Source organism: Balaenoptera borealis, assembly GCF_965194805.1.
Source record: "Balaenoptera borealis genome assembly, chromosome: 10".
Classification (NCBI taxonomy): domain Eukaryota; kingdom Metazoa; phylum Chordata; class Mammalia; order Artiodactyla; family Balaenopteridae; genus Balaenoptera; species Balaenoptera borealis.
In genome coordinates this window covers 93,002,030-93,029,140 of record NC_138874.1, presented here as the reverse complement: position 1 = coordinate 93,029,140, position 27,111 = coordinate 93,002,030, and the positions used below count along the sequence as shown (strand labels likewise).

Below are 27,111 nucleotides of genomic sequence, written 5' to 3'. Positions count from 1 at the left end.
GTGGCTCACGGGCTCTAGAGCACAGGCTCAGTAGTTGTGGCGCACAGGCTTATTTGCTCTGCGGCATGTGGGATCTTCCCGGACCAGGGCTCGAACCCGTGTTCCCTGCATTGGCAGGCGGATTCTTAACCACTGTGCCACCAGGGAAGTCCCGGGGGATCAATTTAGATTTCCAGTATTTACTACCTGGTAGATGTTTGATAAATAGAACAATTGTGATAGAGGTTGCAGATCTTATCTCCCTCATGTTGTAAACACCCAGTGGAAGTTTCCAACAGGCACCTCAGAGATCTTTGCTTGATTCAAATGAATTAATTTTCATGAGTATATGAGGCAATTGATCGGTTGGTTACTACATTCCATTCATTTGAACTGCATACCTGATCTCTGCCACTCCTCTGCTTTATGCCGTCAAGTACTCTCCATTGCACTTAAGATAAGGCTGCAGATGATTTATATGGTCTATAGTGCCCTGTGAGGTCTGGTTCTGCCTCCTTACGGACCATTTTTTGCCACTTTCCCCCTTTCCCTCTAGGCTGCTGATCATTCTGCAGATAATACAAGGCTCATCCCTACTTCAGGGCCTTTGTGCCAACTGGTCCCTTTTTCAGGGATTCTCTACTCTTCCAAGTAAGCCTCTCTCTCACTTTTTTTACTTAAAAAAGTCCTATTCATCCTTCAGGGCTCAGCTGAGATGTTCCTGACCCTCTCCCTACCCCAAAGCCGAGCCCCTATTTTGTTCTCCCTCAAAGCATCTTTTACTTTTCCTGCATAGCACTTACTAATTGTAGTAAAATAATTTTTTGTTTGTTTAAAGCCCATCTTTCCAGGCAGTCAGAAACCTACATGAGGGCAGAAACTCATGTCTTTATTGATCAGTGTTAGGCATATGGAAGGAGTTTAGTGCATATTTTTGAAGACATGTAGGTGCTCCTAAGTCTTACATGGATGTCCTGTCTCTCAACTTGGACTAGATGTTTCTAGCTGGACTAAATGTTTTCTGATTGTCTCCTCGAATAATGCATTATCACAGTAAGTGCTGACCCTGTGCTGTTAGAGAAAGATGGATGAAAAAGAGAGGAGACTTCCAAGGTGGCTGATTGGAGATCTATGACTGAATACTTCCTGGGAGAAAGATCTGGGGGCAGGCTGTTTCTAGGCCGTAGGCCAGGGTATTGAGCAATGCTTGCGTTTCTCTGAGGGATTCTGCCAAGAAGCAGAAAACTGATGAGTGACCTGTAAACGCAGCTCACATTCTGGGTGACTCAGAGTTTATGGTATTCTAGGGGGAAATTGTGTTAATCAGAGGGGTAGGGTAGCCATGTGGGTGCTTGGGCAGGGAGTTTGGTGAGAAGCCATCCAAGGCCACAGTGGGATGGCCTTTCTTGCCAAGTACTGCCTGGGCCCTTCCGCCAATGTCAAGTCAGAGACACCAAGCAAGCCACTTAAGGCTCTTCATTGCTTCCTCAGGCTCCCCAACCCTCTGTTAGAAGGTTGTTTCGTAGTTGGCATGGCTTGTCTTACTCCTGAAAGTCATGAGACCAGGTATCTTGTCCTTTTGCCTTTGTAAAATTAATTTTTGATTAAAAAAGCAATGCATGGGACTTCCCTGGTGGTGCAGTGGTTAAGAATCTGCCTGCCAGTGCAGGGTACACGGGTTTGAGCCCTGGTCCGGGAAGATCCCACATGCCGCGGAGCAACTAAGCCTGTGCGCTACAACCACTGAGCCCGCACGCCACAACTACTGAAGCCCGTGCGCCTAGAGCCCGTGCTTCGCAACAAGAGAAGCCACCGCAATGAGAAGCCCGCGTACCTCAACGAAGAGTAGCCCCTGCCCGCCGCAACTAGAGAAAGCCCGCGTGCAGCAACAAAGACCCAATGCCACCAAAATAAATAAATAAATTTATTTTTTTAAAAAAATGGAATGCATGAGTACATTTATCTTCTAAAACATTAAAACTAAAGCTAATACCCCCTTTGAACATTATCCACAATCTTGGTCCTTTATCCTTGTCTTAAAGGTAACCTCTGATAAAAGAGTTTGGCAGGTAGCCTTACAATCTGTTTTGAAAATCTTTTACAAACTTAATATGTAATTGTCTTAGTTCAGGCTGCTATAACAGGATACCAGAGACTGGGTGGTCTATAAATAATAGAAATTTATTTCTCACAGTTCTAGAGTCTGGGAAGCCCAAAAGCAAGGTATTAGCAGATTCGGTGTTTGGTGAAAGCCCACTTCCTGGTTCAGAGACAGCTGTCTTCTTGCTGTGTCCTCACAGGGCAGAAGGGAGTGGGCAGCTCTCTGGGATCTCTTTTATAAGGACACTAATTCCGTTTATGAGAGCCCTGCCCTCACGACCTAATTACCTCCCAAAGGCCCACCTTCAGATACCATCACACTGGGGATGAGGTTTCAGCATATGAAATTAGAGGGGACACAAATATTGTCTATAGCAGGGAGGATAAGAAATAATGGTATTTCTGTGTTTTATATTAACTTTTTATTTTGAAATAATTTAAGATTTACAGAAGAGTTACAAAGATAGTACAGAAAGTTTCAGTGTACCTTTCACTCAGCCTGTCCTAGTGCTACCAGCTTACATAACTCCAGTCATCAAAACGAAGAAGTTAACATTGGAACAATACTATTAACTAAACTATAGACTTTATTAGAACTTCACCAGTTTTCCCACTAATGTTCCTTTTCTTTTCCAAGATCCAATCCGGGATCCCACATTGTGTTTAGTTGTCTTGTCTCCTTAGTCTCCTTCAATCTGTAATAATACTCAGTCTTTTCTTGGCTTTCATGACCTTAACACTTTTGAAGAGTCCAGGTCAGGTATTTTGTAGAATATCCCTCAATTTGGGCTTGTCTGATGATTTTTCATGATTAAACTAAAGTTATGCATTTTGGGGAGAGTTTTTAAAAAATATCAAATCAGTCAATCAATCTCATGCTGCAATTTGCTGTTTTCATTCAACAATATGCTTTTGAGATAGATCTATACTAACAAATATAGATCAAGGTCATTTATTTAAAATTCTCTACAGAATTCCATTATATGAGTACTCTACATTTTATTTAGCCATTCCCCTATTGCTGGGCATTATGGCTGATTCCTAATTTTCTTTATTAGCAGTATCATAGTAATTATCCTTGTACATACCTCCATAACATGGAGTTATGGTAGATAACTAGAAGTGGCATTGCTGAGACGCAGATTTAATAGATGTTGTCCAATTGCCCTTTAAATGGCTGTGACAATTTACATTCTTTTGATATCATGAAGCTTAAAAATTGTTGCCAATTTCTGTTTTAATTTCCATTTCCCTGGTTACTACTGAGGTTGGGCATCTTTTTGTATTCTTATTGGCAATTTATATTTTTTTTTCTGTGAACTGCCTATTTACATTTGCCCATTTTTCTAGTGAATTTTTTCTCTATTGATTTGTTGAGTCCTTTATATGTTCCACATACATATCCTTTGTTTTATATATTACAAATGTTTTCTCCTAGCCTGTTATCTCTTAACTTTGTTTCCCATTTTTTTCAAGTTATTTCATCTCTCTGATTTAAAAAATTTTTTTTCTGGTTTTTTCCTTTTGGAAACAAATTTCTTGATTATAAAAGTAATATAAACAATGTAGAAAATCTGGGAAATTTATGAAAAAGTATAAAGAATAAAAGAAACCACCCCAAGTCTTATCACTGAAAGAAAACCACTATGAACATACTTACATATTTCTTTCTACTCTTGTGTGTGTGTGTGCATGCACATTTTTTGCTCAGATGAGATCACATTGCATATATATATTTTTTCTATTTGCTTAGTGCCATGGTCTTTAGACACAAACTCTGGCCTTTTTCCATGTGCCCTTGGTTTAAAGGTAGTGTCAGACTACCTTCCAACTCCTATTTCTTCTCCCCACATATCCTGAAAAATCTAGTAGGTTAGAGCCCCAAGCCCTGTCCTCAGCCGACCTGAAGTTGGCTCAAAAACACGAGAGGGTAGAAATGCTCCAGCAGAACACTTATTAAAAAGTCTTGGAGGTTTTAGCTGACTATAAGTTCAATGAGTCAGTAGTGCAGGCACCAAGAACTTTATTGCTTGAATGCAAGGCAGTATAAGGAGGAAGCTACAGTCCTGCTCTGCTCTGATGGTACCACAAACATTTGGTTCAGTCTTGGGCAACATACTCTAGAGTAGCCACAATCAAACTGAGTAGGTGCGTGAGAAGAATGAGGACAAAGACCCTCAAAACGAGGACAAAGGAGAAACAATGGAAGGAATGGGAGATACTGGTCTGGAAGAGAGAAGACCTTGGGCAGAAGTCTTCAAGTATCTGAAAAGTGGAAGGTGGGAGAGAGATTAGACCTGTTTGTTCTCTGAGGCTCCAAAGGATAGGACTTGGGCCAGAGAGTGGACGCTTAAGAAACACCTTCTGGCTGGTCAGAACTGCCGAGACTAAGGAATGCATTGCTCTGGAAATAGTGGCCTTCTGTCACTGAGGAGTCTTCTTTCAGATGCGAGTTGGTGGTGGGTGGGTGGGAGTTGATATAATAATGAACATTTCTTGAGTGCCATGTGCCAGGACTGTGCCGAGGATCTTACCTCTGTTATCTTATTTCATCCTGTCACCACCCCATGAGGTAGGTACTGTTGTTATCCACCCCTATATTGAAGATGAGGGAACTAGGTATGATGAAGTTAGATGTATCGCCCAAAGTGACACAGTTGGCAAGTTGTGGAACTGGGGTTCCAACCCTTTCTGACAAACTCCAAAGCCGGTACTTTCAGTCATCATTGGGATTCAGGCGTGGTATGGGAGTCTGGACCAGAGGGTTTTTGAGGTCCGATTCGACTGGAAGATTCTGTGGCTGGGAAAACGGATGCCCCCACCCCCCTAAGAGAAAGCGTCGGAGTATAAGTGAGGTAGTCCAGGGCCCTGCAGAAGGCCCAGGGATGGAGACCTAAAGGACATGGAAGGGTTGTCAACGTGCGTCACCCCACAGCTCAGCAGCGGGCAATGTCCTGTTGTTTGAAGATCCCCAGACCCAGGCAAGGGACCAGGACGCAGGCCCGCCTCGCGGTTCCACTCCCGCAGCGCGGCCAGGGAGCGTCGCGGAGGCCGGGTTCTGCGGCGGAGCTGGGGGACGGAACAGCGCGCTGGTCCCTGGCCGGGCGCGAGCCGGGGGCGGTGCCGGGGCGGCGGGAGCTGGGAGGGCGCGCGCCCGGGCGGCTGCGGCAGTTGCGCTCTGGGTTTGCTGCCTTGCGGTGGGGCCGGTGAGTGCGGCGGGACCCGCGGGCGGGAGGGGAAGGAGCGGGCGGGCAAGGGAGCGAGGGAGAGTGCGCGGCAGAGCGCGCGACCTGGGCCAGGGCCCCCCGCCTGCCCCCGCCTCGACCCTACCCGGCCGCTACGCCCCTCAGGCCCCGCTCGTCCGGGCGCCCGCCTGAGAGCCAGCGGACCCCGCACGTCTCCAGCCCCAGGTCGCCCCGGCCTCGGAGCAGCCCCTTGCTCCGCGCCGCGGCGACGCCCCCGGCCCCACGTCACGCTTGCGCCATTGTTTCCTGGCCTTGGGCTCGCTGGGAGCCGCCTTACCCTCGGAGCGCGGCCCTTCGCCTCGCTGCTTTCCGGCCCGGTGCCCCGCTTTTCCCTCACGCTGGTGGCAGCCCCCATCCCGCCTCGGACGGACACCTCTTTACTCAGTTCTGCGTATATTTTACGGCCGACGCCTGGCCTCCTCCCGTCCGCACCCGAAGCCTGCCTTTCCGCCCTGTTAATGGACCTCCCCACCCCTTGCGCGTTCCCGGTCAACCCCGAGGAACTAGCCAGCCGCTGTGTTAGGATGCAAGGTTGACAGCGTTGTAGCAAGAACCACCAGAAATTGCCAACTGAAAGCCCACATGCCAGTTTCGTCGTTTGCAGCACTTCCTGGAAAGCTCACACCGAATTGCAGGCCGCCGCAAAAAAAAGTGCTAGTTGTTTCCCAATGGCTCCCAAGTCAGGGGCCAACTGTCCGGTGGCAGTCTATTCCTTTCCTTTTCCTGGGGTACCCTGAAGGCCTCGAGAGCCGAGAGTGAGATGCAAATCTGAGGCCTAAACCATTAGTTGTAAGCATGACGTTTGGGGGCTTTTACTTCGGTAGGCCTTAGCTTTTAAAGGCAGTAGGAAAAAATAAAAAAATAAAAATAAAGGCAATAGGTAGAGTTGGAGGTCAGACTGTTTTCCCGGCTTTGGGCCGTTATTTTGAGGATGCATTGTTAAGTGCAGTGCTCTGCAATGACTAGTCACCATTATAGGGTTGTGTGTGTGCGCGCGTGTGCGTGTTCGGGTGCGGACAGGTTCTTCTTGATTGAACTTGTTTCATAATGCGTATATACTGTTCATTTTGCCTCTTAAGGCAGCGGATGCAGACTCTGGTAACTAATGTGAAACAGTGCTATTTACCGTGGAAACTTAATGTTATTGAGGTCTTTTTAGATATTTACCTCGACACTTTTCAGCACTGGTTAGAATTTATCCAGATGAAGACATCCAGGCCTGAAGAGGTTAAGTTCAAGAAGACACAGCTTGTAATTAAAAGCAGAACTTTACATGCTGGGCTGATGCTAGCGCACACAGACTTTATTTTTGAAATGCATTTCTATTGCAGTGTAAGCCACTACATTTCAGTATAGGTGCTGCATTACTCTCATCAACCCAGACTTTAGATTTTATTTAATTAATTAATTTTTAAATAAATTTATTTATTTTATTTATTTATGTTTGGCGGCGTTGGGTCTTCGTTGCGGTGCGCGGGCTTCTCCTTACGGTGGCTTCTCTTGTTGCAGAGGACGGGCTCTAGGCACGCGGGCTTCAGTAGTTGCAGCATGGGGGCTCAGTAGTTGTGGCACGTGGGCCTAGTTGCTCCAAGGAATGTGGGATCTTCCTGGACCAGGGATCGAACCCGTGTCCCCTACATTGGCAGGCGGATTCTTAACCACTGCGCCACCAGAGAAGTCCCCAGATTTTAGATATTTAGAATTCAGTGATTAGCTAATCTGTAAAATGAGAGGGCCAAAGGAGTTGTTTGCAAGGGTTCATTCCGTTCTAAGATTTGATTCCATTGTTTGCAAATTTACAATCAGCCTCAAGTTTCCAAAAGTTTATAATTGTAGGAAGATTTATATAGATATTTACATAGGGTATCTGCAAACCTTACTAGTGATACCAGGTGTATCTTCCTAAAGAAAGCCAAATTACAGTAGAATGTTAGGAGGAATGTTCATTCATCTGTCTTTAGGCTATTTCTACTGTTTAATGGGGGAAAGAAAGCACACAAAACATGTTTTTTTTAAAAAAGTACATCTTTTTATTGCTTACCTCTCTTACCAAAAAGCTTAAATTCAATAGTTAAAAAAAAAACAACCAACTTTATCATGTTATTTATGATAAATAAATATCATATCTTTTCCAGTTCTTATGTACATATAATTTTTATGTAGTTATAATTGCTGTGTACATATTTAAAATTTTGCAGTTCCCCACATTTTTGGGATGTCCATGTGTCTAGAGAATTCATCTACTTTTCATTTGTGGAGGCTCTGTAACATGCTTTTATGCCCAGTAGTCAACAATGCCTGGCATACAGGCTCTCAGTAAATTTTTGTTGAATGAATGTAATATTTTGAGCTGCTTAGACATCTCGGAACACAAAATGTTAAATATCACAAGGCATATGTTAAATGACATGTGAGCAGCAAAGGCCATCAATGCAAAGGCACGTGAGCCAGGAGGCAGCATCACATATGTTTAAGGACCTGGGTTTTGGAGTCTGGGTTTGAGACCTGGCTTTGCCACTTACCATCCATGCACCCTTGGAGAACTTAACCGTAGAGAGCTTCACTCAGTTTCTCTCACCATGAAAAAGGGAAAAATAGAACAAATTTCAAATTTCACAGAGTTGTGTGGGGTGACTGGGGTAATTCCATTGAAGCAATACAGGCACACATTAAATTCTCTGTAAATGTTAGCTATTCTGTTTTTTTTCATTCAAAGTGGAGAGATTACTGTAAGTTGGTGGGATCAGGGAAAACATCATAGAGAAGGTGACACTTGAGAGTAGGGAGAGGATGCAAAAGTGGATATATTGAGGGTTTACTGAATAGATTGTTCTCACTAAAGCAAAGGGTTTGGTAGAGCAATACTATGAGATAAAACTGTAGAGGGAGGACTTCCCTGGTGGCACAGTGGTTAAGAATCCGCCTGCCAGTGCAGGAGACACGGGTTTGACCCCTGGTCCGGGAAGATCCCACATGCCGCAGAGCAACTAAGCCCGTGTGCCACAACTACTGAGCCTGCACTCTAGAACCCGTGAACCACAACTACTGAGCCCGCACTCTAGAGCCTGCGAGCCGCAACTACTGAAGCCCGCACGCCTAGAGCCCATGCTCCGCAACAAGAGAAGCCTCCGCAGTGAGAAACCCGCGCACCTCGCCGCAACTAGAGAAAGCCAGTGCGCAGCAACGAAGACCCAACACAGCCAAAAATAAATTAATTAATTAATAAAAAAAAAAACCTGGAGAGAGAAATTCTAGTAAACTGTTTACAAGATATGCTACATGGGTTTCTTGAAGATAGGGCAGAATTAATAAAGTAAGACAACTCTTATTTATGAGTAGCTGGTGTTTGTTTCGTTTTTTAAGTTCGGACCTGAAAAATTATTTGCTTTAAGGAAATTGATAGCAAATTGTTATGCAGTGCTAAGGTCCTTGTTATTTGACACAGTAAATCCTTTTTTTTTAAATAATTTTTTTAAAGCATTTTAAAAAAATTATTTTATTTATTTTTGGCTGCATTGGGTCTTTGTTGCTGCGCGCCGACTGGGCTTTCTCTAGTTGCGGCGAGCAGGGGCTACTCTTCGTTGCGGTTCGCGGGCTTCTCATTGTGGTGACTTCTCTTTTTGAGGAGCACTGGCTCTAGGCGCGTGGGCTTCAGTAGTTGCGGCGCATGGGCTTAGTAGTTGTGGCTCGCAGGCTCTAGAGCGCAGACTCAGTAGTTGCAGCTCACGGGCTTAGTTGCTCTGCGGCATGTGGGATCTTCCTGGACCAGGGCTCGAACCCGTATTCCCTGCATTGGCAGGCAGATTCTTAACCACTGCGCCACCAGGGAAGCCGCACAGTAAATCTTATATGACTTCTTACCACTTGAAATTTGTGTTCTATGATTGGTTACCAAGGTTTGCAGTGGCTGTTTTTTCTTTTCCTTTCTGTGGAAAACAACTTTAGCAGCAACTCCCACCCCCACCCCACCCCCCACCAAATAGCAAAATTGCCAGCAGAGCAGCAAAATAGCCCCCCTTTTAGGTGGAATGCATACTCCAAAGGATTAAATTGCCTTGGAGAGTGTTGAACTATTTGTTCCTATCTTTTGTGTGTTTCTTTTGATTGGGAAGCATTATCAGGAGTGTGAGATGAAAAAGCCTGCTGTGTCAGGATCTCCTTGGAAAGAGAAGACTGAAATCTGGTGCCTGAAGTTTAATGGCTAAAAATATGTGTGTGTATATATATATAAATATATATACATTTATATTTATATACATATAGAATATACATCTTGGTAAATTTGTTGGGTACAGTAGGCCCGTCGTATCTGGATGCAGAGCAGGGGAAAAAAAACAGAGAGGCGACTGTAGTGCACCATTTTATGTAAGGAGCTTGAGCATCCTGGATTTTGGTATCTGTGATTGGGGGGGGTGTCCTGGCACCAACCCCCACGGATACAGAGTGACCGCTGTATTAGTATTTCTGTTTCCAATGTCCAGTGGAGTATATGTTTTTTAATGCACCTTGGTTCAGTTTAATGTGGTTTCTTTAATGTTTTAATATAAATTTATTCAAAAATATGAAATATTTCAAAATATAGGAAATAATGTAATGATCATCTTAATTATAGGCCATCATATTTATTTTGTGGGTTTTTTTTACCCATTTTCTAATTGTGTAGTCTTTCTTTTCAATTTACTATATTTTTCAAAGGGATAAAATTACAGATACAGTTGAGGCCTGTATGAATCCTTGCTGATCCTATTCCCCTCTCTTTCCCTGTCATGAATTCAGTAATTATCATTCCCATTATGTTTGTATACTTTTACTAATATGTATATATCCCTGAAAGTGCATATACTCTTGTTTAATGTATTATGCACATGATTCTGCAACTTGGTTTTTTATTCAACATTGTTTTTATTTTTTTTGAAGATATGGTTTTATGATAAAGCACTGATGAAAGAAGCTCATATGAAGATTTTTTTTGGGGGGGTGGGCAATGTTTAACTTCTTGCCCAGCCTGTGTTTCCAAGTCTGTCCCAATGTTGGGGCTATTCGTTCTTTTTTTAATTTATTTTATTGATGTAACATTGATTTATAACATTATATAAGTTTCACAAGTACAGTGTTTTATTTCTACTTCTGTATACCCTTTGCTCACCACCAAAAATGTAGTGTTCGTCCATCACCGTACAGTTGCTCCCCTTTACCCATTTTGCCCTCCCCCTCCCACTCCCCCTGTGGCTCACTACTACTCTGTTCTATGTTTTTGTTTGGTTTGGTTTGTTCATTTATTTATTGTTTGTTTATTAGTTTTTTATATTCCACATGAGTGAAATCATGTGGTATTTGTCTTTCTCCATCTGACTTATTTCACTTAGCATGATATCCTTAAGGTCCATCAATGTAGTTGCAAATGGCAAGATTTCATCTTTTTATGGCCGAGTAGTATTTCATTGTATGTGTGTATATATATACCCCACATCTTTTCATCCACTGATGGGCACTAGGTTGTTTCCAATCTTGGCTATTGTAAATAATGCCGGGATGAACATAGGGGTGCATGTATCTGTTTTCAGATTAGTGTTTTCGTATTCTTTGGATAAATATCCAGAAGTGGGATAGCTGGATCATATTAATTTTTTGAGGAATGTCCATACTGTCTTTCATAGTGGCTGCACCAATTTACGTTCCCACCAACAGTGTATGAGGGTTCCCTTCTCTCCACATCCTCACCAACACTTGTTATTTCTTGTTTTTTTTGATAGTAGCCTTCCTGTCAGGTGAGAGGTGATATCTCTTTGTGGTTTTAATTTGCATTTCCCTAATAATTAGTGATGTTATTTAACATTGTTTTTGCTACATATCCATGTTGGTAGATATATCTTTAGTTCATTCATTTTAATTTCTCTATAATATTGCATTATATGAATAAGCCAGTTTGTTTATGAATATTTAGGGGTTTCTGCCTTTTTTGCTGTTAGTAACAGTGCTGTAATAAACATTCTTGGATATGTCATCTTGTTTACATGTGTGAGAGAGAATTCTAAGCCTAGGGAATTCTTAGGTGGTAGGGTATGAGGATCTTCACCTTTATTAAATAAAGCTGAATTATTTTCCAAAATACTAAACACAAAACACCCATCAGCAGGTTGTGAGAGTTCCTTTTTTACCATATCCTTACAAACATTGATATTGCCAGACTCTTAAATTTTAAAATCAAATTAAATTTCATTTTAATTTGCTTTTCCATTTATTGTAAGGATTTATTCCATTTGCATCCATTTATTGTAAGGTTTTCTTTTCTATAAATTGCTTCATTCTTTTTTCTGTTGGCTCATTTTTTTTTTTTTTCCATTTTCTTTTCCATCATTAGTTTGCAGCTCTCTTTATCTCGACTTTATACTAATCCTCTCTCAGTTACGATGTTGCAAAAATCTTCTCAGTGGTTGCTCTTTACTTTTTGTTGTGCATAAGTTTTACGTTTTTATTCCAACTTTTTATTTGAAAAATTTCAGTCCTACAGAAAAGTGCAGTGATAGTTCAATGAATACACTTGTATCTTTCACCTGGATTCACCAACTGTTAACATTTTGTCATATTTACTTTTTATTTCATATATACATTTTTTTCCTAAACCATTTAAAAGTAATTTGCAGACATCATGGCACTTCATCTCTTAAAAGATATACTTGAATATCCTAAAAACAAGGATGTCCCACAAAACTACAGTATGATTATCACATTTAATATGAATGCAACATTATTATCTAATATACAGTGCATATTAAAAATTTCTCAATTGTCCCAATAATGACCTTTATACTTAATCTCCAACCCCACCCCTGATCCAGGATCATGAGTTGCATTTAGTTGCCATGTCCCTTTAGTTACTTTTTTTTTTTTTTTTTTTAAACTTTTGGGTTTATTTATTTATTTATTTATGGCTGTGTTGGGTCTTCGTTTCTGTGCGAGGGCTTTCTCTAGCTGTGGCAAGTGGGGGCCACTCTTCATTGTGGTGCGCAGGCCTCTCATTATCGCGGCCTCTCTTGTTGCGGAGCACAGGCTCCAGACGTGCAGGCTCAGTAATTGTGGCTCACGGGCCTAGTTGCTCCGCGGCATGTGGGATCTTCCCAGACCAGGGCTCGAACCCGTGTCCCCTGCATTGGCAGGCAGATTCTCAACCACTGCGCCACCAGGGAAGCCCGCCTTTAGTTACTTTTAATCGACAACAGGTCCCCAGACTTTTGTTTCTTTTCATAGTATTGATATATTTGAAGAGTCCAGGTCAGTTGTTTTGTACAATGTCCTTCAATTTGGATTTGTCTGATCATTTCCTTAGATGTTTAAATTCAAACTAAATGTTTTTGGCAGGAAGAAGCTTTAAATTTTAACATACTCAGATTTGTCTATCTTTTCCTTTATGGTTTGTGTTGTCTTTTATCCAAGAAAACCTTCCCTACCTTGATGTCATAGGGCTTTTCGTCTCTGTTTTCTTCTAAAAGTTGCATGGTTTTGCTTTTTTTATATTTAGGCTTATAAATGCTGTTTATTTTTTGTGCTTAGTCTACCTTTAATGTGGTGTTCAATTAGCATTTGTGTTACACATTCTTTTTCTACCATTGTGTTTGTCATAAAATTACTCTGTAAATTCATAAAGACTGGATGGCTTTTGTTATGCACTAAATTGTGAAAATTTTGAGTTATCTGATCATGCTAAAGGTGTAGAGGTTGAAACAGCTGAAACATTCTGTGTGAAAATTGTAAAAATTTTAAGATATATTTGTAAGAATTTAAGCACGGTATGCTGTAAATAAGACCCAGATGAAACATCAGCATCTTTCACAAATCTGAAATCAGTAAATGCCATATGTTTAACCTTGGATTATTGACTTTTGCAGTAGGTTTGATGAGATAATCCTATGTGGAACTAAGCTTTCGGGAACAAAAGAAACCTACAGATAGTAGATTAAGATTAGATTTAGGATACTTACATTGACGTGAAAAAATGTGTGAAATTGTATAGCCTTTGCCACATAATTGACACTCTGAAGTTTTGACTCTGAAAGTAGAAACCTATTATAACATTCCTCCAAACATAAAGTACTACATTGTGCAGAGGCCCCTACATTGTGTAGAGGCCGCAAGTATTAAACACTGTGGGCTCTAGTATTATAAATAATAATTTATTACACACTGTGTGTCAGCCACTGTTCTTAGCACCTTGCGCTTATTAATGCATTAAATCCTTGTTCCAACTCTGACCATTTTTGAGTTGAAGAAACTGAAGTGATTGTATAATTTGCTCAAACATAGAGCTAAGTTGGTGTTGGAGCCAGGTTTTGAACCCGGACAGAATGGCTCCAGAATCTGCACTCTTCACTACAAGTGACCCTTCTGTGTGATAATTCTGTGACCCTGGTCAAATTATTTAACTTCTCTATGCTGTTTTCTTCTTTGTACAATGAAGATAATAGTACCTAATTCATATGGTTGTTGTGAGAAGTTAATTAGATAAAATAAGTATAGAGCTTAGAATAATACATGAAAAAAAAGTGAGTACTCAATAAATGTTAGCCATTATTATGTTAGCATTACTAAGGCATTGAACTTATGCGTATCTCTGAATTTTTACCAAATAAGTGAAGTACGCCATAAATATGAGTGTATATATACAAAAAAGTAGAAATACCATGGTGATTATTTCTGCCTTTCTGATTTTTATCTCTTTATTATTTTGAAAGAGGAAAGATAACAGGTAAAACAAAATTGAATGATGAGCCAGGAGCTCATTGGTAAGAGAATGAGTTCTTTTTGAAATATAGCAGAATTTTTTATCTGCCTTTTAAAAGAATATTCAAGAATGATTACTAAAGGTGCAAAGTGTTACATATTAGCTGAATGTAAAAACTTTTCAGCTCTGTTACCTTTATGCTTTTGAAATTATAGTTTAATTATAATTAATTAATTATAGCTTAGTTAATTATAGCAATGTTTTGAAGAAATAAAAATCATATTGTGGTCCCCCCTTATCTGCAGTTTCACTTTCCACAGTTTCAGTTACCTGCAGTCAACCATAGTCTGAAAATATTAAATGGAAAATTCCAGAAATAAACAATTCATAAATTTTAGACTGTGTGCCGTTCTGAGTAGTGTGATGCAATCGTGCACCATCCTGCCTGGGATCCACAATCACAGTCATCCTCATGGCTCAGTAATCCAGGATCACCCAAAGCTGATGATCCTCCTTCTGACATATCATCAGAAGGTCAATGGTAGCCTAACACTGTATCACAGTGCCTGTGTCATTCACCTTACTGCATCTCATTACGTAGGCATTTTATCATCGCACATCATCACAAGAAGGATGAGTACAGTAGCGTAAGATATTTCGAGAGAGAGAGAGAGAGAGACCACATTCATATAACTTTTGTTACAGCGTATTGTTGGAATTGTTTTATTATTAGTTATTGTTGTTAATGTGCCTCTTATGTGCCTAATTTGTAAATTAAACTTTATCATATGTATGTATGTATATATAGGGAAAAATATAGTTTATATAGCATTCTGTACTATCCACAGTTTCAGGCATCCACTGGAGATCTGCACTACATATTCTCAAGCCCAGTCATTTAAAATGTTTTCTTTACATGCTCTCTTGTTCCTTTTTGTCAACAACCATGTTATTGTTGAAGGTTTGGTATTACTCAAAACATTCAGTTGGAAGCAACCTTCATATGAGGATGTAGAACAAATATTGCATTCTGTGTGATATGGCAGAGGTAATGGAATTCTAGGAGTAGCAGCAGTAAAGTGTTCAGGATAACTAAAATTCGGGTCTTTTTTGTATATTTTTGGAACGTTAGGAACGTATGCAATAAATTTACATTTTCTAGTTACAGTTTCAAACTAGAGATTGGAGCATGTTGTTGCTTGAAGAGGAAAAACAAATTGTCCAGGCAACAGGTACTACATTTCTTATTTGACAAGATCTCTTCTCAGCTTTATTTTCTATCAGAGAACAAGGAGCCTTTTGTTCCAAGGCCTGGTGTCGAAATGTTAGCAAAATACTACATTAATCAAGCTAAGAATCTTATTCGTTTCTGAACCAAGAGTACGATTTCATGAAGATTCATTTAGAGCATTAAAAAGAACTTGTGTAATATTCTTGCATTTTCAGGCTTACACAGAACTTAGCTTCTGGAAAGCAAAGCGCTCCAAGTGTAGAGGTTTAGGAGTTTATTTCTGCCTGTGTATATCAAGTCTATAGTTCAAGGAACTGGGGATACAGCAGCAAACAAAACAAGTGTCACCCTCATGAAACTTACATTTTAGAGAAAAGGACCTGATAGTACCAAACTGTCAAATACATTATGTCTGGAAGTGTAAATGTGCAAAAAAGAAAAACAAAATGGGGTGAGAGGATAGCAAGTGATATGTGTGGATAGGTAAGTGCGATTTTATTAGTTGGAATTTGTTAGCCATCTGTATCACTTGGTGTGTAAACTGTGAATGTTGGTCTTTTACACAAATGTAGAGTATAACTTGGGGCAAATGATATAAAGAATTCTGAATAGAAATAATGAAATGAAAAATGAACAAAAAACCGTTCCTCATAAATTAAAAGATAGGAGTTAATGAAACATTTAACACAATTTATACCTAACACACTTTTAGGAGTCTTACTTTTTGGGAAAAATTAATATTCCTTCATCTTAAAATATGTGATTTTTTTCTTTCATGTATTTTATGATTAGAAGGAACAAAGGTTACAAGAATACTTTCAAAGCTAAATTTTATTTCAAAGTGCTGTTCTTTGAGTTAGGGGTGACCCTATTAACTACAGATACTGTGATTTAGGTTTTCAGCAGTATTGTTAGACAAATTAATCTAAATTTGGATCTGACTTCCCTTGTTTTCCAGGGAATGTATTTGTAAGTAAATTGGTTTGTGGTCTTGTTACAGAGGGGACCCTTGATGGCAACATAATGATCTAACCATCTAATTTACCTCTATATTTTCTTGGTTTTACTTGCTCATCTGTCAAGGATTAGGATTATCAGGGGCTATGTGTAAAATGTTAGTATGATACCAGGCATACAGATGGACGATATAGCTTTAAATTTTCTTTTCCCATAAAGTAAACTCGTTTAATATGTGTCATATGCAAGTAAAGTTGTATTTATGAAAATAAAATAAATTTCAGGCTGGTGAGAAAATTCAAAAAAGCCATTCAAAATTATCCTTTCCACTCAAGTCTCAGAGCAGTGTTCATTGTTCTTAGAATGACAGTGGTTGATTATAAAACATATAAATTACTAGTTTTATATTTCAAACACAAGATAAATTCCAGCGAAGTTTAGTAAAACACTGAGTGTTCATATTTACTTAACTGTTATCATTACCCTACTATCTATAGTGACACACTAATCCCATTGAAAGATGAATATTTGGTTCAAACTGCCATGTGTATAAAACACTTTGCCTGATGGACCTGTGCTACATACTGTGTTTAAGTGCTACTTACTTCTTTCTAAGGGAGCTACTGACATGACCTGAAAGAGACATTAAAATGGCCTTGCTAGCCAGGCTGCAGATTGCTCACCAGGCTTACCCTGCAGTTTCAGTTACTCTTTGCTTCCTGTTTTCAGAAGTTGCCTGAAGCTTTTGGGGCAGCTGGTTTCCCTTTCTCTGGGGGAGGATGATGTTAGTGGTGAAGGGAACTATGTATGTTTTGCCTATGAAATATTTTTAAAGTGTGAAACTAAAATATTTTAAATGCCTGAGAGTTCATTTCAGTTGTTACTCTTCAGATACAACTACTTTGCAGGCTGGATATTTTATATTGAAACAAAGGACTGTTTCAATATAAACTGTACCACTATTGCTTGGAAGGAATTAAAATTTGAGCTTTTTATTCAGCATTAGTCACTGCTGTACCTTGCTGAAAAAAACTACTCTTAAGCTTGACACTGTAAACAGGTGACAAAGTGTTTACCTACTTATTGGAACATTTTTTTTTTTTTTTGCCAGATGATAATCAACGTCTATAATTTTACTGTCACTGTGAAAAATAGTTAAGTATTAGATAGACTGACTGTGAATAGAGTCCAAAAGTCTGTCATAGTAATGCTAACATGTGTTAGATAAGATCATAGGAAAACTGTCAAATAAGGAACTTTTTGAAGATGATGATTTAAGAAAAATCTCACCCCTGTACCTTCACATAACTATACAGACTTCATGGCAAATTTTATTTCATATTAGTGATAATATGGTTATTTAATCATTTATGTTTACATTTTTAGTTGAATAAAATCTTGTGTTATCTTTGCTGAGACTCTGTAACTTGAATTTTTAAAATAAAACGTATTCTGTTTAGTCCATGGATGATCCAAGAAAGTGCTTTGAATTTTTCCTACAAATAATTTGAAGAAAGTAATACAAAAAGAAGTTAAAATATATGGGGGAAATCTTTTGTTAGTGTAATTACTACCTCTAATTTGTAAGGAAAGAGGGAAAGAAAAGCCTGACTTTTAAAAAACAGTTTTATTGAGGTATAAATACATACAACAAACTGTATATATTTAGAAGGTACAATAAGTTTGACATATGTATATAACCATGAAACAGTCACCATAATTGAGGTAATGAACATATCACACCCAAAAGTTTCCTTGGGCCCCTCCCCACCTCACGCCACCACTCTAGGCAACCACTGATCTGCTTTCTGTCACGGTAGCTTAGTTGGCATTTTCTAGAATTTTATGTAAACAAAATCATGTAGTGTGCACTCATTTTTTTGTCTTCTTTCACTCAGCATAATTTTGAGATTTATTCATGTTGTATATCAATAGTTCATTCCTTTTTATTGCATAATCATATTCCATTGTATGGATATAACACAACATGTATCCATTCATCTGTTCATAGACATTTGGGTTGTTTTCAGTTTCTGACTATGACAAACAAAGCTGCTCTGAATATTCATGTGCAAGTCTTTATATGGATATATGCTTTCATTTCTCTTGGACAATTACTTGGGAGTAGAGAGATTGGGACATAGAGTAGATGTTACATTTAACTTTTAAAGAAATGATGGGAGTTCCCTGGTGGCCTAATGGTTAGGATTCCGGGCTTTAACTTCATGGGTCTGGTTGAATCCCTGGTCAGGAAACTGAGATCCTGCAAGACCAGCAGCACGTCAAAAAAAAAAAAACTGAAATGGCAAATTGTTTTCCAGAGTGCTTGTACCATTTTTATATTCTCACCAGCAGTGTATTGGAGTTCTAGTTGCTCTTTATCCTCATCAAATTTGGCATGGTCAGTCTTTTTTTTTTTTTTTTTGGCTGCACCTCACAGCACACGGGATCTTAGTTCTCCGACCAGGATTGAACCCGTGGCCCCTGCAGTGGAAGTGCGGAGTCCTAGCCACTGGACCGCCAGGGAAGTCCCTGGTCAGACTTTTTAATTTTAAACATTCTAATAGGCATGTAGTAGAATCTCGTTATGGTTGTAATTTGCATTTCCCTGGTGATAAATGATGTTGAGTATCATTTCATGTCTTTATTTGCCATCTATATATCTTTTTTGATGAAGTGTCTATTCAAACACTTTGCCCATATTTTAATAATTGGATTCTTTGTCTTGTGTTTTGAGAGTTCTGTATATGTTCTGGATACATGTTCTTTTTTTTTTTTTTAATTTATTTATATTTATTTTTGGCTGTGTTGGGTCTTCGTTTCTGTGCGAGGGCTTTCTCCAGTTGCGGCAAGCGGGGGCCACTCTTCATCGCGGTGTGCGGGTCTCTCACCGTTGCGGCCTCTCCCGTTGCGGAGCACAGGCTCCAGACGCGCAGGCTCAGTAATTGTGGCTCATGGGCTTAGTCGCTCTGTGGCATGTGGGATCTTCCCAGACCAGGGCTCGAACCCGTGTCCCCTGCATTGGCAGGCAGATTCTCAACCACTGCGCCACCAGGGAAGCCCCTGGATACATGTTCTTTTATCGGACTTGTGATTTGCAAATATTTTCCCTCAGACTGTAGCTTATCTCCTCTGCTTTTCCTACCAAAGAGTGATAGAAAACATTTTAATGGAAACATAATATGAAAATACAATTTTGTTTTGTTTATATTCCTCTGTTAGCCATGAAGAGGGACAAGTTAAGTGTACAAACAAGATTGAAGAGACAATATTTAAACTTCCTAAGGGAGTAAAATGTTTTTGCATCACTCATATACGTATAAACCATAATGTGCAAAACAGATTAACATGACTTGTAATGCCAGCCTAGTAGTAAGTTGATTTATTGTTTGTTTTATTTTGTCTATCATCCCCTCACTTTACTGAGGTCTCTGAATAAATATTATTTCCTTATAGATACCTTCCAAGGTTTTCCTACAATATTATTGTCATTCTTTATCTCTTCACCTTATTTGTTTTACCTATACCATATACCACTTACCACTACCTGGCACAGTGTGTTTGGTTACTGTCTTACTCCTCCACTAAGATGTAGGCTCCATGAGGCTGAGAATTTGTCTCTTCTGTTGTAGCTTGTTTTTTCCTCCTCTTTTTGGTATCTTACGAAGAGCAGAAGTTTTACATTTTGATGGAATCTAATTTATCAACTTTTTTTCTTTTATCCTTTGTGCTTTAGGTTTTGGAACTAGGAAATTTTGACTAACCCAAAGCTCACAAAGACTTTCTCTTATGTTTTCTCCTAGAAGTTTTATAGTCTTAGATTTTACATTTAGGCCTACAGTGCATTTTGAATTAATTTTTGTATATGCTGAGAGGTGCCTGATGGTACTGGCTAGGATAGAACCTCCAGTACAACTTTGAGTAGAAGTGGTGAGACTGTACATCTTTTTTCCTGATTTTAGGGGGAAAACATTCAGTCTTTCATCTTTTTAGTATGATGTTACCTGTAGGTTTTTGGTAGATGCACTTTATCATACTAAGGAAGTTACCTTTATAACTAGTTTGCTGAGAGTTTTTATCAGTAAAGCATGTCGAATTTTGTCTTATACTTTTTCTATATCTATTGAGATGATCATACAGTTTTTCTTGTTCCTTTTTTTTTTAAGTCGGCTAATACGTTGACTGATTTTAGCATGTTAGATCATCTCTGCATTCCTGGGATTGACTCCACTTGGTTGTATTATTCTTTTAAAATATTGTTGGATTTGATTTTTATTTCTGTGTGATCAGTAATAATTTCCCTGCTTTCATCTGATTCTAGTTATTTGCATCTTATCTCTGTTTCCTAGTCATTCTAGCTAAGGTTTTGTCAATTTTGTTGGTCATTTCAAAGAATGAACGTTTGGTTTCATTGATTCTGTGTTTATTTATTCTCTATTTTATTTATTTCTTCCCTAATTGTTATTATTACCTTCCTTCTGCTGGGCTTGGGCTTAGTTTGTTCATCTTTTTTTTGCCATTCTAGTTCCTCCAGGTATAAAGTTAGGTTATTGATTTGAGATGTTTCTTCTTTTTTAATGAAGGCATTTACAGCTGTAAATTTTCCTCTGAGTACGTACGGCCTTCCCTGTATCTCATAAGTTTTTAGTGTTTTGTGTTTTTGTTTTCTTTTGTCTCTTAACTATTTTCTAGTTTTCCTTGTGATTTCTTCTTTGACCCTGTTGGTTGTTTAAGAGTGTGTTGATTAACTTCCACATATTTGTGAATTTTGTAGTTTTCCTAATCTTATTGACTTCTAGCTTTATTCCATTACAATAGAAGAAGATACTTTGTATGATTTCAATTTTTTAAACATTTATTTATTTAATAAATTTATTAATTTAATTAATTTATTTTTGGCTGCATTGGGTCTTCGTTGCTGCGTACGGGCTTTCTCTAGTTGTGGAGAGCAGGGGCTACTCTTCGTTGCAGTGCACGGGCTTCTCATTGCGGTGGCTTCTCGTTGCGCAGCGCGGGCTCTAGGTGCGCAGGCTTCAGTAGTCGTGGCACGCGGGCTCAGTAGTTGTGGCTCGTGGGCTCTAGAGTGCAGGCTCAGTAGTTGTGGTACATGGGCTTAGTTGCTCCACGGCATGTAGGATCTTCCCAGACCAGGGCTTGAACCCATGTCCCCTGCATTGGCAGGTGGATTCATTTTTTTTTTTTTAAAGGGGACATAAATTCTTATTTTTTAGTTTTTTTAAAAATTATTTATTTATTTATTTATTTATTATTTTTGGCTGTGTTGGGTCTTCGTTTCTGTGCGAGGGCTTTCTCTAGTTGCGGCAAGCAGGGGCCACTCTTCATCGCGGTGCGCGGGCCTCTCACTATCGTGGCCTCTCTTGTTGCGGAGCACAGGCTCCAGACGCGCAGGCTCAGTAGTTGTGGCTCATGGGCCCATTTGCTCCGCGACGTGGGATCTTCCCAGACCAGGGCTCGAACCCGTGTCCCCTGCATTGGCAGGCAGACTCTCAACCACTGCGCCACCAGGGAAGCCCAGCAGGTAGATTCTTAACCACTGCACCACCAGGGAAGTCCCTAAACATTTATTAAGACTTATTTTATGGTTGAACATATGGTCTATCCTGGATAATGTTCCATGTGCACTTGAGAAGAATGTATATTCTGTTGTTGGGTGGAGTGGTCTATATATGTCTCCTAGGTCTAGTTAGTTTATACTTGTTCAAGCCCTGTATATCGTTATCAATATTAGTTTTAAATGTTCTATCTATTGTTGGAAGTGAGGTATTGAAGTCCCTAACTATTTCCCACTATAGTTGGGAATAGTTTCCAACTATTTCCCCCTTCAATTTTGTCAGTGTTTGCTTCATGTATTTTGAGGCTCTTTTGTTGGGTGCATTTATGTTTGTAATTGCTATATCTTCTTAGCAAATTGACCCTTTTGTTAGTATATAATGCATCTCTTTGTCTCTTGTAACAGTTTTGTTTTTTTTTTTACTTAAAAGTCTATTTTGTGGGACTTCCCTGGTGGCACAGTCATTAAGAATCCACCTGCCAATGCAGGGGACATGGGTTTGAGTCCTGGTCTGGGAAGATCCCACATGCCATGGAGCAACTAAGCCCATGTGCCACGACTACTGAGCCTGCACTCTAGAGCCTGCAAGCCACAACTAACTACTGAAGCCCGCACGCCTAGAACCCGTGCTCTGCAACAAGAGAAGCCACCACAAGGAGAAGCCTGTGCACCTGAACAAAGAGTAGCCCCTGCTCGCTGCAACTAGAGAGAGCCCGCGTGCGGCAAGGAAGACCCAACACAGTCAAAAATAAATAAATAAAAATTTTTTTTTAAGTCTATTTTGCATGATAGTAGTGTAGCCACTCCAGTTCTGTTTGCTTACTATTTGCATAGAATGTCTTTTCCTGTCCTTCCACTTAAAACCAATTTGTGTCTTTGGATATGAAGTGAGTCTCTTGTAGACAGCATATAGGTGGATCATGTCTTTTTAATCCTTTCTGTGAAACTTTGCCTTCAAAGTAATTACTAATAAGGAAGGACTTATTTTTGCCATTTTGCTATTTGTTTTCTGAATGACTTAAACCCTTTTTGTTCCCCATTTCCTCCATTTATTGCCGCCTTTTGTGTTTAGTTGATGTTTTTAGTGAACTGTTTTGATTCCCTTCTCACAAATTTTATTTTTAATTAAAAAAAATTTTTTTTTTGGCTGTGTTGGGTCTTCGTTGCTGTGCATGGGCTTTCTCTAGTTGTGGCGAGAGGGGGCTACTCTTCATTGTGGTGCGCAGGCTTCTCATTGCTGTGGCTTCTCTTGTTGTGGAGCACAGGCTCCAGGAGCATGGGCTTCAGTAGTTGTGGTGTGTGGACTCAGCAGTTGTGGCTCGTGGGTTCTAGAGCACAGGCTCAGTAGTTGTGGCGCACGGGCTTAGTTGCTCCTCGGCATGTGGGATCTTCCTGGACCAGGGTTCGAGCCCGTGTCCCCTGCATTGGCAGATGGATTCTTAAACACTGCGCACCAAGGAAAGTCCTCACACATTTTAATAATGTTGTATTTTCATTTTGAGTCAGTTCAAAATAATTTCTAATTTCTCCTTTGATTTCTTCTTTGACCCTTGGGTTATATAGAAGTGTGTTCATTTATTTGCAGGTATTTGGGGATTTTCCAGATATCTTTCTGTATTTATAGCTAATTTAATTTCATTGTGGCCAGTGAACATACTTTGTAAGACTTGATTCTTTTTCAATTTCAATTTATTGAGACTTGTTTTATGACCCAGAACATGATCTATTTTGGTAAATGTTCCATGTGCACTTGAAAAGAATGTGTATTCTGTGGTTGTTGGGTGGACTGTTTTATGAATGTCAGGTAGGTCAAGTTGGATGATAATGTTGGTCAAGTCTTTTCTATTCTTAACGGACATCCTGTCCACTTGTTCTATCAGTTATTGAAATATTACTGAAATCTCCAGCTATAATTGTGGTTTTGTCACTTCCTCCTTGCAGTTCTACAAGTTTTTGCTTCATGTATTTTGAAGCTCTGTTATTAGATATACATAAGCATTTATGATTATTATGTCTTCTTGATAAATTGACCTGTTTATCATTAAGAAATGGGCTTCCTTAAACCTGGTAATATTCTTTGATCTGAAGTATACTTTGTCTAATATTAATGTAACCATGCCAACTTAAACATTTTTTTTATTAGAGTATAGTTGATTTACAATGTTGTGTTAGTTTCTGATGTACAGCAAAGTGATTGTTTTATATATATATAAATATATATATTTTTTCTTTTTCATCTTTTCCATTATGGTTTATTATGGGATATTGAATATAGTTCCCTGTGCTATATAGTAGGACCTTGTTGTTTACCTATTTTATATATAGTAGTTTATATCTGCTAATCCCAAATTTCTAATTTATCCTGCTCCCATCCCCTTTCCGGTAACCTCAAGTTTGTTTTCTATGTGAGTCTGTTTCTGTTTTGTAAATAAGTTCATTTGTATCATATTTTAGATTACACATATTAGTGATAGCATATGGTGTTTGTCTTTCTCTTTCTGACTTAACTTCATTTAGTATGATAATCTCCAGGTCCATCCATGTTGCTGCACATGGCATTATTTAATTTTTTTATGGCTAGTATCCTATTGTATATATATATGCAACATTTTCTTTATCTAGTCATCTGTCAATGGACATTTACGTTGCTTCCTTGTCTTGGCTGTTGTAAATAGTGCTGCTATGAACGTTGAGGTGCATGTATCTTTTTGAATTACAGCTTTCTCTGGAGATATGCCCAGGAGTGGGATTGCTGGATCATATGGCAACTCTATTTTTAGTTTTCTGTTTATTTTTTTTTAAACCTCAGGATGGAGGACAGACTTTATTTATTTATTTATTTACTTGCTTACTTATGTTAACCATTTTATTTATTTTTTGACCACACCGTGTGACATGCATGATCCTAGTTCCCCGACCAGGGATTGAACCCGCGTCCTTGTCATTGAAAGCGTGGAGTCCCAACCACTGGACCACCAGGGAATTCCCTATTTTTCGTGTTGTTGTTTTTTTTTTTAATATAAATTTATTTATTTATTTTTGGCTGCATTGGGTCTTTGTTGCTGCACGCAGGCTTTCTGTTGTTGCAGCGAGTGTGGGCTACTCTTCGTTGCAGTGCGCAGGCTTCTCACTGCGGTGGCTTGTCTTTGTTGCAGAGCATGGGCTCTAGGTGTGTGGGCTTCAGTAGTTGTGGCATGTGGGCTCAGTAGTGTGGCTCACGGACTCTAGAGCGCAGGCTCAGTACTTGTGGCGCATGGGATCAGTTGATCCGTGGCATGTGGGATCTTCCCAGACTAGGGCTTGAACCTGTGTCCCTGCATTGGCAGGCGGATCCTTAACCACTGTGCCACCAGGGAAGTCCTAGATTTAGTTTTTTTAAGGAACCTCCATACTGTTTTCCATACTGGGTGCACCAGTTTACATTCCCACCAACAGTGTAGGAGGGTTCCCTTTTTTCCACACCCTTTCCAACATTTGTTATTTGTAGACTTCTAAATGATGGGCATTCTGACTGGTGTGAGGTGATACCTCATTGTAGTTTTGATTTGCATTTTTCTAATAATTAGCGATGTTGAGCATCTTTTCATGTGCCTATCGACCATCTGTATGTTTTCTTTGAAGAAATGTCTATTTAGGTCTTCCACCTATTTTTTGATTGGGTTATTTTTGTTGTTGTTGTTATTGAGTTGTATGAGCTGTTTATATACTTCGGAAATTAAGGCCTTGTTGGTCGCATCATTTGCAAATATTTTCTCCCAGTCTGTAGGTTGTCTTTTCATTTTGTTTATGATTTCCTTTGCTGTTCAAAAGCTTATAAGTTTGATTGGGTCCCACTTGTTTATTTTTGCTTTTATTTTTATTGCCTTCGAGACTGACCTAAGAAAACATTGGTACAATTTATGTCAGAGAATGTTTTGCATATGTTCTCTTCTGGGAGTTTTGTGGTGTCATGTCTTATATTTAGGTCCTACAGCTTTTTTTTTTTTTTTTTTTTGGATTGGGGTAAATATTTAAAACATAGTGTAAGTTTTAAAATATGGTTGAGTAAAATTCTACCACCTTGCTATTTTTTTGTTTACTTTGTTGTTTCCTTTTTCTCTTTTTATCTCATATTTTGGGTTGATTATTTCTTGTTTCCATTTTATCTCTTTTGTTGCCTTATTAGCTATAACTTTGTTACTGTGGTGATTGTTTTAGGGTGTATAGTATGCATTTTTGCCTTATCACAGTCTGCTTTCAACTGGTATACTACTTCCTGTGTACTATAGGAGTCAAAGTAGTATACTTCTGTTCTCTTCTTACCCACCTTTGGGTTATTACTGTCACATATTTTAGTTCTATATATGTTATAAACCTAACAATATATTACTGTTTCTTTTGCTTCAAACAGTTATCTTTTAGAAAGACTTAATAGTAGGGAAAAATCTTTTATAGTTACCCATTCCTTTGTGTAGACTGATTTCCATCTGGTATTGTTTTCCTCTTACCTGAAGGACTTCCTTTAAAATTTCTTTTAGAGTCTGCTGGTGATTAATTCTTTCAGCTTTTGTACATCTGAAGAAGTCTTTATTTCTGAAGGATGTTTTTGTCAGGGAAAGAATTCTAGGTTGACACTTTCTTTCAGTTCTTTAAAGGTGTTTCTCCACTTTTCTCTGGCTTCACTGCTTCAGATGAGGAATTTGTTTTTTTCTGCTCTGTATGATGTCTTCTTTCTCTAGCTGCTTCTTTAATATTTTTTCTTTATCACTCCTTTTAAGTAATTTGATTTTGATGTGCCTTGGTGTAGTTTTCTTGTTTTGTGTGCTTGGGGTTTGCTGAGTTTTCTTGGACCTGTAGATTTATAGTTTTCATTAAGTTTGGAAATTTTCCCCCACTATTTCTTTAAATAATTTTTCTGTCTTCTCCCTTTCTCTTTTCTTTTGTGGACTCCAATTATGCATATATTAGAAATCAGAATACACTTGAAACTGTTGCATAGGTCACTGATCTGTTTTAATTTGGATAGTTTCTATTGCTATGTCTTCAAGTTACTAATGTTTTCTTTAAAGTCTAATCTGTCATTAATCTATTCAGTGTATTTCTCATCTCAGATTGTGGTTGTCGCTTCTAGATGTTTGAGTTGGGTCTTTTAAAAAGACTTTTCATGCCTGTACTTAACATTTTCAGTCTTCTAGTTTTTTGAACATATGAAATACATTCAATTATCAATTATATATTGAATGACATATTATTTGAATTGCATATTATATATTGAATTTTGTTCAATTATAATAACTTAGTGTCTTTGAGTATTCTCTCATCTGTGTCA

General features: G+C 39.0%; 1 protein-coding gene across 2 annotated transcripts in view; it reads left to right on the top strand.

The window, feature by feature from the left end:
- The first annotated feature begins 5,191 nt into the window (after positions 1 to 5,191).
- Positions 5,192 to 27,111, top strand: part of NT5C2 (5'-nucleotidase, cytosolic II) — a 105,750-nt gene continuing 83,830 nt past the window's right edge. For both annotated transcript variants that reach the window (XM_082408363.1, XM_082408362.1), the window contains exon 1: positions 5,192 to 5,285. The gene's annotated coding sequence lies outside the window, so the exon portion shown is untranslated. The remainder of the gene's footprint in view (positions 5,286 to 27,111) is intronic.